We start from the raw sequence: 11726 nt of genomic DNA, 5'->3' as shown, positions 1-11726 counted from the left end.
GAACCTACTGTTTCTGACTTATATGACTCGCAATATATACACCAAACTATCACACAATGAGCAACAAATATTCACAACATTATCAAATTACTTGTGCACAACTTCCCACAATGAGCCATATTCGAACAAATGCGTCATAGTTCAGTCAAATCATCTCGCTGCATCGTCAATAAGCCCTCCCTGCGGCCAGCGTACTTCACATGGTCATCCGGTCGGCCTACTTGCAGCAAGGCTATTCTCTACGCTGCAACATATCTTCGCGAATACATGAGACGCGTTCCCTACATTTCTTCTGCCCGAATAACGCCGTGACGGGCGCTCTATTACAACACTACAGTTCCGTAAACTGTACCTTCCCTCCGTGCGAATAACGTCGCGACGGGTACCCAGCAATGCGGCTAAACAAATTCTAACATTTCATCCGTGCGAACCACGTCGCCACGGGTACTCTAAAATGCTCAACGATGCATCTCACAACTTGAAATCCATCCGTGCGAATATCGTCGCGACGGGTACTTTACGACACGCAGCAATGCCGCTAAACAACCTCTAACGTTCCATCCGCGCGAATCACGTCGCCACGGGTACTCTACAATACTGGACAATGCAGTTCTGTACTCCTAACGTTCCATCCGTTCGAACCACGTCGCAACGGGTACTCTACAATGCTCAGCAATGCAGCTAAACAGCTTCTAACATTACATCCGTGCGAACCATGTCGTCACGGGTACTCTACGACGCTAAACGGTGCAGCTTGCAACCTATATAATTTCTTTGGCACAAATAACATTACAGCGGATACTCTATGACACGCTACAGTACAGATCTAAAGGATGGCATTCCTCCTCCCCGCTCGAGGGCAAAAAGGGGTCTCGAACGGTTTCCTCTGCGGACTCACAGGAGCGATCCCACCGCTGCCACCAATTGTGACGTCCCTCGTTTCCGATGCCGAAGGAGGACGGAGCACAAAATTACCGAAGAAAAGGAGATACACTCAACGTGGGCACCCGCAGAGGCGAGAAGGAATGACAATCACACACCTCGTCAACAAGAGGACATGATTTAATGAATAAAACTAAGCACTACGCCATTATTCAGTTCGTATGATGGATAATACAAATTGCAGCAACAACACACATGATATCAAGCGAACATGGTATACTTTAAAAGAACAGTTATACAAAACGCGCGGTTAATGAACACGTGAATCGTGTGCAAACGCAGGAGACACAACAAGGCGGCAAAAGTGACTGACCCTGACTTTGCGCATCCCGACGACACCACATCTTCACCAGGCCATGGACGATGGCGTGGCAGACGAGTTCTGAGGACGACTTCGGCAGTGACCTACGCGGCCGGCTTTCCATGCTGTGGCTTTCGGTTGCTGCTTCCGTCGATCTTCATCCGCTCTGGTCTCCATTCTTGGTCCACGGCCGGGTCAAACAATAGCGAAGACGGTGACTTGGCGGCAGGCCTACCGTCCCACTTGGAGGCTCGGTCACAGGAGCTCGGCTACCGCCCTCGTCGATCCGTCTCTCCGCTCGCCACATCGTCGTCGGGTGAACCTCTTTCCGGTCAGTCACCGCCAGCTGGGCCTCTTGTTCGTAACTTCGGTTGCCCGGACGTCAGCGCAGGTGGAAGGAGACTTCGGGGACGAACCCTCAGGTCGAAGGTGGGTTCCAGGCATCAAGGCGCCGCCGTCGTCCATCTCCCTCGGGGCATCCGTTCGGGCTCCCGCTCTGGATCACATCTCGACGACTCTTTTCTGGTTCCGACCCTCGACGCAAACTACCACTGACTGTTCATGCGACTGTTCCACTCCCTCCTTTCTCAAAGTCCCCCATGGTCTATATAACCTTCCCGCGCCATGTCACAGCACGGGCCAGTCACGTACGCCAAACCAAGAACACATGTGCGTCCGACACTGCATTCGAAGAACGCTGTAATTGCTACTGCTTTCGTTAACGTTCAGTTATGCTGCGGTTTACACAAAGCCGCCTCTAAGGGAAAACAACTCCGTCTAAGGGGGAGCAGATGTTACCCTTCCCACGAGAGACACTGCGTACATGTCAACTAAAGTTTTATGGCTTTCAACTGTGGGGGAACGCGAGCTTTTGCGACCGTTTGAAAGCAACAGGGCGCGCTGTCCCTTTGATGTAAAAAAAACTCGGGAAAAGTCTGTGAAACCGATTTTATCAGGAAACTCGGACCGTCACAGAAGTTTAAAGTGTTATTATATTTGTAACTGATCGGGTGCTTTTACAGAGAAGAACATCAAAGGAAAAAGGTCCATAAAATCATAAGGTTCCGTTAGGCGTAGGGTAACCTGCATTGATGATTCGTCTGTAACGTTCCAGACTGGCAAGGTTCCAGGACATAACGGGACGTATGCTCCGGGGCCCCGTACCATCTCGCTCATGATCAGAGCCGACAATTAAGGCATAATGGTTTCAAATTTCCAAAGATTGCAGTTCAGAATTTGTATGAGTACAACACAACAGCGTGTACAGCCCGAGACAAACGTTCACGGCACTCCGCTTTTCTTCATCGGAGCGGTCCCCTGCCAGCTACCAGCAAAAGATCGAATAAGAAACGGGTCTATCTCTCAGTATGTGCGTCCGCTCTTGTTTGATGCTTGGGTGTCACTCCAATGGAGAAATGTGACACCATGGTGGTACGTCAACATTTGTACCAAGCTGTACATTGTACAACCCCGACAACTCACAAACACTGCTCGGTAAGGTCAGTGTTCCAATTTGAGATTTTGCTGCCTATTTCTTCCCAAAAGGCTGCCCTTGCAAAAACGCTTAAGAAAGTCATTTGGGTGAACTCCGGTGTACCAAGACAAGTGCAGAACAAAAAAATTTATAGTTAGACTTTGAAGGCAGTAGTCAACATAAATAAGTTTTAACTCTGAGCGATGATTGCCCATTCAAGGCAACAACAAACTCATACGTTCACCACATCATCTAAACTTCCTCAGTCTGAGTAGTAGGTACTGGACTCTCACAGTGCACAACGCCCAACTGGCCTGAACACGATTTAATTAGCAATTAGAGCTAATTGGGACCCCCCACATTAATCAGCATCATCCAATGAGTCATCACACTAATTGGGGAACGTCTATCTCGTGTCCAGACCACCCTGAGCGTTGTGCACTACGAGAGTCCATAAAAAAGAAAAAAATAGATAGAAATAGAGTGGAGAGAAGGAGTTTAATTGAAGATTAACGGCGCCATCTTGAAGAAAGCGGTCCGGAAAGGCCGCTGACCGTCGCTGGGCGACGGAGCACAGAGGCAGGTTGCAAAGCATCGCAGCTATGACCACCAGTTCCGGACATCCTGTGACGTCAGCTGTGACGTCATCACGGCATGTCTGGGCAAGTTAGGACAGCTCTGGGCATGCAAGGAGAAAAACACTCGTAATACAGAGGCTGGAAAAGCAAGAGTATGCAAACCATCAATAGCTAACAACCAAAAAAAATTAGTTACACAACAAATGAGCCCACCAGAACAGAAGCGCAGAACCATGCGACTGCTCCATCCGAGAGGCAGGCAGAAACTGACTCGTAATGCTTTTTTGTCCTGTATAAAGCCCCGCAGCTGCACCCCCTAGCGGTTACTTTCTCAACTAATCTCACAACAAAATTATTAAGAATCACGCCAGCGCTACAACCGTTCCCAAGGCAGAAGAAGATAGAAAATGGCGGGGATGCCCGGACAACAGCAACCAGCACCCGACGTGCACGGGCACGAAAATCGCAAACAAAGCGGGAACAAAGTTGGCGAAAGCATTAGTTACACAACAAATCACCTCACCACAGTAGGAGCGCAGACCGATGCGACTGCTCTCGTCGACAGCCAGGGATCAAGTGACGACGAACGACCGCACGTCTTCTCCCAACGAGAGCCAGAGGTGGACTGACGTAAGCGCCACTCTACGGGTGCTACGCATGCGCGCGCTCGTAGCGCCCTCTGCGAGAGGCTAAGAGAGAAGAGCATTCCTGCGCCCCCTGCTGGCCGTTCTCATTGGTCGTGAGGCTAAGTGAGAAGAGCATTCCTGCGCCACCTGCTGGCAGTTCTCATTGGTCCAGACATCATCCTATTGTCTCAGGGCTACACTGTTCTTTTCCACTAATGCTCCTTTGGTCAATCTGCAGTGAAGCCACGGTATGACGTCATCATGCACCTGCGTGGCTCAAGGACGCGTGCGCTCTAGACAGGGGACCTATTATTTATTGAATCACTATCCCAAGATTATTTCCTTTATTCTTCTATAACGATTGCATAGGAAACTATTGCAGAAGAGCACCATGCATGAAAACTGATCGTAGGAATTCCAAAGTCTTACTAAATGAGACTAGCAAAAGAACAAAATATCCTAACATGTAACTCCATCAACGGCTAATAAGAGGACTAGGCACTCAAGAAATCAACGCGCGCAGAACTCAGGGCAGCACTATCATCAAGACGACAATGTTCCTTGTCAAAAAAGAAAAAATACAAAGCGTTAACACAGGAAAGCATGCATATCGGAGCATGTCAGGACACGTCAGGACAAATTCGCACGACTGTTGGGCAACAGAGGAAAACGAACACTTGAACAGAGTGAAAAGACGCTCACCATCATTTTTCCCGTTCACAGCATTCCCTCATTGTAAATCCGCTCGTCACAAAATCCACCTGCATCGTCGAACACCATTCACCAGTGACGAACCACAGATCCGCACCCCATCAGAGGCAGACAGAACCCCACCTAAGCTACGCTCTTCTACTGACGATCAACACAATTGCCAGGATCATAATTACCGTGTCTACACCCGCCAGTGTCCAAGAGAGAAGTGAATCCTTGCGCCCCCTGCAGGCCAGTCTCATTGGTCGTGACGGCATCCTATTGTCTCAGGGCTACCCTGTTTTTTTCCACTAATGCTCCTCTAGACAAGGTCAACCTGCAGTGAAGCCACGGTATGACGTCATCTTGCAGGTGCGTGGCTCAAGAACGCGTACGCTCTAGACATGGGACCTGTTATTTATTGAATCACTATCCCAAGATTATTTCCTTTATTCTTCTATAACGATTGCATAGGGAACTATTGCAGAAGAGCACCATAGAAAAGAGGAGATTATAGCACTTCATTCCCAAAGTCTTACTGTACAGGGAAAAAATTGTGCAGCAAGACATGTTCATCCCACCCGAGAGCCAGGTAGATAATTGAATAATGATGCTTTGTTCCTCCTGAATAAAGTCACACACCTGTCCCCCTCGCGGTTACTCTCTGAACTAAATGAATCGCAAAAGTATTAAGAATAGCACTATTCCCATTCAAGGCAGCACTATCGTCAAGAATATTCCTTGTACAAAAAGAAAAAAAACTACATGTAGAAGGAAAGCATGTCAGAACAAGCCCAGGCATGTCAGCGCATGTTTGTCAGACAACAAGGGGGAAAAAGCGAAAAGAAACAAAGAAGGAAACCAGCATCAAACTATTTCCAAGCACACGCACTCCTCTTGTTCAAAAACAGTGCTCATCATAAATCTGTCCAGGGGAATACACACCATTTTGCTACACTTTTTTCAGTAACAGTCAACGCATTGCTACAGACTGCGTGACATCATCACATCCTGTCTGAAGAAGACACCGGCAAAGGCTCCTATTAATTATTGAATCGCAAGATTATTTCCTTTGTCCTACTCTGAATGACATTGATTCTCTCATTAAAATTCAACAAAAAAGCACCCTGCATATTAACTATTTTCACCCCAAAGGCTCATCATGGTCATTAGAATTACAGTAAACTACCACTGCTCCTTAAAATAATAAGTGAGACCACTCAACGTCACCTCCAGGCTTATGTAATACATGACCCTTTCTATGCTCATACATTCGTTGTCTGAGGCTGCACCTGCGAGCAAAAACGCGCGGAAGCCGGGTGGGCAAAGTTCCATTCGCGCATTGCGAGCATAAAGGCGGGAAAGCCTGGGAGCAAAGTTCTATTCGCGCACTCCAAAGCACAAGACAGAACGCCTTTACGGGAACATGATGGCATTCCTATACTATATTAATGATTATTGCATTGCAGTTTCGAAAAGCTTCTACAAAACTATAATTTTAGGAGCCCATTAAAATTCAACTTTCTATGGAAACTATAATTGCCCTATTACTTGGATCGCTACTAATGAAGCGCTCCAATTTTTTCTCTCTTCCCATTTCAGCCTTGTCATGCAGTGAAGCCGACTCATATCCAAAATAATTAATTTACACTGAGGGTGCCGTGCTTCAGGAATTCCTGTCCTGCGTTCAGATGCAAGCATTTCTTCACGGATACCTTTAACAGCTGACTTCCTCAACATACCGAGCTCCTAACAACATCTAACAAACAATCAGAGAAACCCACTTCTCAGCTGCACCATGCGACTTTCTTCTGCGTAAAATCGGTGATTTGAGGAAGAGAGCAGCGAAAAATTGCGCGCACTTGTGCTTGACTTAAAAAACCTGAAGCATATGCTAATAAACTAAGAAAAAGACACTCAGGCAGACGCATTGCCCTTGCGTAAAGAAAGCACAGGACAGGGATACACAAATTTCCTTAGGTGAGCAGGGAAAAGGCTTAAGACCTCAGGTCACCACACATCGCCACGCGGCTAGCACAACATGACACCAACAGGATACTAGCAGCTAGAAGAACTGCAACACTGCTAAACAAGTCCAGACATGCCACGATGACGTCACAAATCAGGAGAAAAAAAGCACACGCATGCACGCACAGAGGACAACGCATTAAACACACGGAGCGCTCAGGAATAATCGTAGCGTTACCGCACATCGCTACGAAGCTCAACATCTAACACAAGACGACAACAACAACAAGATATTAACGAAGGGTAAAAATTGCAACACTGATCAAGTCCAGACATGCGACATCGCATACAAAACACTGCTCATCGGGGAAAAGGCCTAAGCCCGCGGCGGATCATCATAGAGCATACACAACTTCATTTTTCTACTTCGCATAAACTAAACGCGGTCTGCTTGGAAAACGACGTACAAATTTTCTTAAGGAGCAGAGAAATATAGAAATTTCTACTCTGTGCTCAGATACCAGCATTTCTGCTCAAAAACCTGCAAAATTAAGCACTGCTTACTTCGTCAAGATATCGAACACCCAACAAAATCAAACAAACAACCCCACTTCCACTGGTAGAACACTATTCAGCTTTTACGCAGGGGGCTTTCTTCTACATAAAAGTAGAGAAAATAAGAAAAAGAGCAGCGAAATATTACACGCACTTTTGCTTGACTTAAAAAACCTGAAGCATATGCCAATAAACCAAGAAAAAGACACTCATGTCTGGTATATGATAGTGCCACATACACAGACGCATTACCCTTGCGTAAAGAAAGCACAGGATAGGGATACACAAATTTCCTTCAGTGAGCAGGGAAAAGGCTTAAGCCGTACCGCCTAGGAATAATCGGAGAATCACCGCTTATCGCTACGCGGCTAGCACAACATGACAGCAACAAGATATCAGCGAAGGGTAATAATTGCAGCAAGAAAGACACTACTGAACAAGTCTAGACATGCGACATCGAATGCCAAAACACTGGTGATCGGGGAAAAGGGCTAAGCCTGCGGCGGATCATCATAGAGCATACATAAGTTCATTTCGCGTAAACTAAACGCGGTCTGCTTGGAAAACGACGTACAAAGTTTCTTAGGGAGCAGAGAAATATAGCAGTTTCTACTCCGTGCTCAGATACCAGCATTTCTGCTCAAAACCCTGCGAATTTAAGCACTGCTTACTTCATCAAGATATCGAACACCCAACAAAATCAAACAAACAACCCCACTTCCACTGATAGAACGTTATTCAGCTTTTACGCAGGAGGCTTTCTTCTACATAAAAGTAGAGAAAATAAGAAAAGAGCAGCGAAAATTACACGCACTTTTGCTCGAATAGCAATAAGAGAATAAAATAAAATAAAATATCGACACACACGCTAATAAACTGTGACAAAGACACCCATTTCTGCTATCAGATAATTATTGCATAATGCTAAATACTCATTTGCATTGTCCCTGCGTGAAGAAAGCACAGGGCAGGGATACACAATTTATCTTAAGCGAGCAGGGAAAGTCACTTCTACTCGAACAGCTTAATACCATAAAGTCTGAATTTTTGCAAAGCAAATAAAGCTTGAACAGCGCTACGAACGTGACAGACACATACAAACAAACAAACAAACAAACAAACAAACAAACATACAAACAAACAAACAAACAAACAAACACTTCTATTCATTTCTATTGATAAAGGCGTAAACCACACTACAAGAACAAAGCACGCGGCTTCAGGAAAGCGTATCAAATGCATCGCAACAGGACCGGCTCTCATAAAATAGCCTGCCCAAAACGAAGACTTCACCAGGTTCGCGAGGTAATTCCATTAAAAACGCTCTCGGTCTATCCTACAGATAGCAATGCAAGCGCTGCTTCCCTTATTTTTTAAGCCACTATTCCACGCAATGGTACATAAATGTATCACTCGTGTCACATGAAAAAGCACACACAAAGAACTTACTTGTCAAGTGGGATCCCTGGTTCACACATACACAGACACACACTCACATTTTCACAATCACAAACACAAAGTCCACCATAACCACATAAATCCATATTATTCCTCAGGTCAATAACTATCCTACCATCGTCAAAAGATGGCTCACTCTTGTATGCGATCGCAAAGCAATAGGTCCTCGTTCCGGATGTAATAGGATATCGCCACTCGGCCGACGCGAACCAAAAAAGAAAGAAAGGAATGCGCGTTCGCTATACCTCCACAAAGAAAACGGTGCCGTGCTTCTACGCAGCGCTCATCATACAGGAGTGAATTGTCTTCTTCGTTTTCCTTTTATTTTCTTGCACCCATATATTTTGCAAGAATACTATAGAGCAGAACGGACAAATGTGAACATCATTCGCTACACACTGTACCTCTCACCATTTTTAAACCAAACCACTTAACATGTGTTCATAGGTCTTCACTAAATAGGTGAGCCGATAATGACTCAAAATGAAATGAAATCAAATAAAATAATCATTCCAGCATCGCTGGCTGCAAGCTTGGGTACCCTGCTTGGGTCTGCTGGCGCTGGAATAAAAGATTTATCGCGAGGGTACTACAATGGTGAGCTCTGCTGCTGTTTAAGTGATAAAACAGTGCGCCTGCTCGGGGAAAGGGATCGCGCGCGTCCAAACCGCGAGGCCCGCGTTGCGCTCGCACGGGGAATCGCGCGCGTCGCGTCCCGAGAACGGGTCCGCGCGCGGCTCGCGTGGGGAGCGGTTCGGGAGCACTGTTTTATCACTTAAACAGCAGCAGAGCTCACCATTGTAGTACCCTCGCGATAAATCTTTTATTCCAGCGCCAGCAGACCCAAGCAGGGTACCCAAGCTTGCAGCCAGCGATGCTGGAATGATTATTTTATTTGATTTCATTTCATTTTGAGTCATTATCGGCTCACCTATTTAGTGAAGACCTATGAACACATGTTAAGTGGTTTGGTTTAAAAATGGTGAGAGCTACAGTGTGTAGCGAATGATGTTCACATTTGTCCGTTCTGCTCTATAGTATTCTTGCAAAATATATGGGTGCAAGAAAATAAAAGGAAAACGAAGAAGACAATTCACTCCTGTATGATGAGCGCTGCGTAGAAGCACGGCACCGTTTTCTTTGTGGAGGTATAGCGAACGCGCATTCCTTTCTTTCTTTTTTGGTTCGCGTCGGCCGAGTGGCGATATCCTATTACATCCGGAACGAGGACCTATCGCTTTGCGATCGCATACAAGAGTGAGCCATCTTTTGACGATGGTAGGATAGTTATTGACCTGAGGAATAATATGGATTTATGTGGTTGTGGTGGACTTTGTGTTTGTGATTGTGAAAATGTGAGTGTGTGTCTGTGTATGTGTGAACGAGGGATCCCACTTGACAAGTAAGTTCTTTGTGTGTGCTTTTTCATGTGACACGAGTGATACATTTATGTACCATTGCGTGGAATAGTGGTTTAAAAAATAAGGGAAGCAGCGCTTGCATTGCTATCTGTAGGATAGACCGAGAGCGTTTTTAATGGAATTACCTCGCGAACCTGGTGAAGTCTTCGTTTTGGGCAGGCTATTTTATGAGAGGCGGTCCTGTTGCGATGCATTTGATACGCTTTCCTGAAGCCGCGTGCTTTGTTCTTGTAGTGTGGTTTACGCCTTTATCAATAGAAATGAATAGAAGTGTTTGTTAGTTTGTTTGTTTGTTTGTTTGTTTGTATGTTTGTTTGTTTGTTAGTATGTGTCTGTCACGTTCGTAGCGCTGTTCAAGCTTTATTTGATTTGCAAAAATTCAGACTTTATGGTATTAAGCTGTTCGAGTAGAAGTGACTTTCCCTGCTCGCTTAAGATAAATTGTGTATCCCTGCCCTGTGCTTTCTTCACGCAGGGACAATGCAAATGAGTATTTAGCATTATGCAATAATTATCTGATAGCAGAAATGGGTGTCTTTGTCACAGTTTATTAGCGTGTGTGTCGATATTTTATTTTATTTTATTCTCTTATTGCTATTCGAGCAAAAGTGCGTGTAATTTTCGCTGCTCTTTTCTTATTTTCTCTACTTTTATGTAGAAGAAAGCCTCCTGCGTAAAAGCTGAATAATGTTCTATCAGTGGAAGTGGGCTTGTTTGTTTGATTTTGTTGGGTGTTCGATATCTTGATGAAGTAAGCAGTGCTTAATTTTGCAGGGTTTTGAGCAGAAATGCTGGTATCTGAGCACGGAGTAGAAACTGCTATATTTCTCTGCTCTCTAAGAAACTTTGTACGTCGTTTTCCAAGCAGACCGCGTTTAGTTTACGCGAAATGAACTTATGTATGCTCTATGATGATCCGCCGCAGGCTTAGCCTTTTTCCCCGATCACCAGTGTTTTGGCATTCGATGTCGCATGTCTAGACTTGTTCAGTAGTGTCTTTCTTGCTGCAATTTTTACCCTTCGCTGATATCTTGTTGCTGTCATGTTGTGCTAGCCGCGTAGCAATAAGCGGTGATTCTCCGATTATTCCTAGGCGGTACGGCTTAAGCCTTTTCCCTGCTCACTGAAGGAAATTTGTGTATCCCTATCCTGTGCTTTCTTTACGCAAGGGTGATGCGTCTGTGTATGTGGCACTATCATATACCAGACATGAGTGTCTTTTTCTTGGTTTATTGGCATATGCTTCAGGTTTTTTAAGTCAAGCAAAAGTGCGTGTAATATTTCGCTGCTCTTTTTCTTATTTTCTCTACTTTTATGTAGAAGAAAGCCTCCTGCGTAAAAGCTGAATAGTGTTCTACCAGTGGAAGTGGGGTTGTTTGTTTGATTTTGTTGGGTGTTCGATATCTTGACGAAGTAAGCAGTGCTTAATTTTGCAGGTTTTTGAGCAGAAATGCTGGTATCTGAGCACAGAGTAGAAATTTCTATATTTCTCTGCTCCTTAAGAAAATTTGTACGTCGTTTTCCAAGCAGACCGCGTTTAGTTTACGCGAAGTAGAAAAATGAAGTTGTGTATGCTCTATGATGATCCGCCGCGGGCTTAGGCCTTTTCCCCGATGAGCAGTGTTTTGTATGCGATGTCGCATGTCTGGACTTGATCAGTGTTGCAATTTTTACCCTTCGTTAATATCTTGTTGTTGTTGTCGTCTTGTGTTA

At 45.2% G+C, this 11726-nt stretch overlaps 1 long non-coding RNA gene across 1 annotated transcript; it reads right to left on the bottom strand.

Annotated features, from left to right (window-relative positions):
- Positions 1-3926: 3926 nt before the first annotated feature.
- Positions 3927-8660, bottom strand: LOC135372098 (uncharacterized). The gene is made up of 4 exons (XR_010415820.1): positions 8584-8660; positions 4809-4948; positions 4624-4682; positions 3927-4153 (listed from the first exon to the last, which is right to left on the bottom strand). It is a non-coding gene; the product is annotated as an uncharacterized LOC135372098 (long non-coding RNA).
- Positions 8661-11726: the final 3066 nt, after the last annotated feature.

Source organism: Ornithodoros turicata, unplaced genomic scaffold (assembly GCF_037126465.1).
Source record: "Ornithodoros turicata isolate Travis unplaced genomic scaffold, ASM3712646v1 Chromosome13, whole genome shotgun sequence".
In the NCBI taxonomy this organism is placed as follows: Eukaryota; Metazoa; Arthropoda; class Arachnida; order Ixodida; family Argasidae; genus Ornithodoros; species Ornithodoros turicata.
This window is presented reverse-complemented; position numbering and strand designations above follow the sequence as displayed.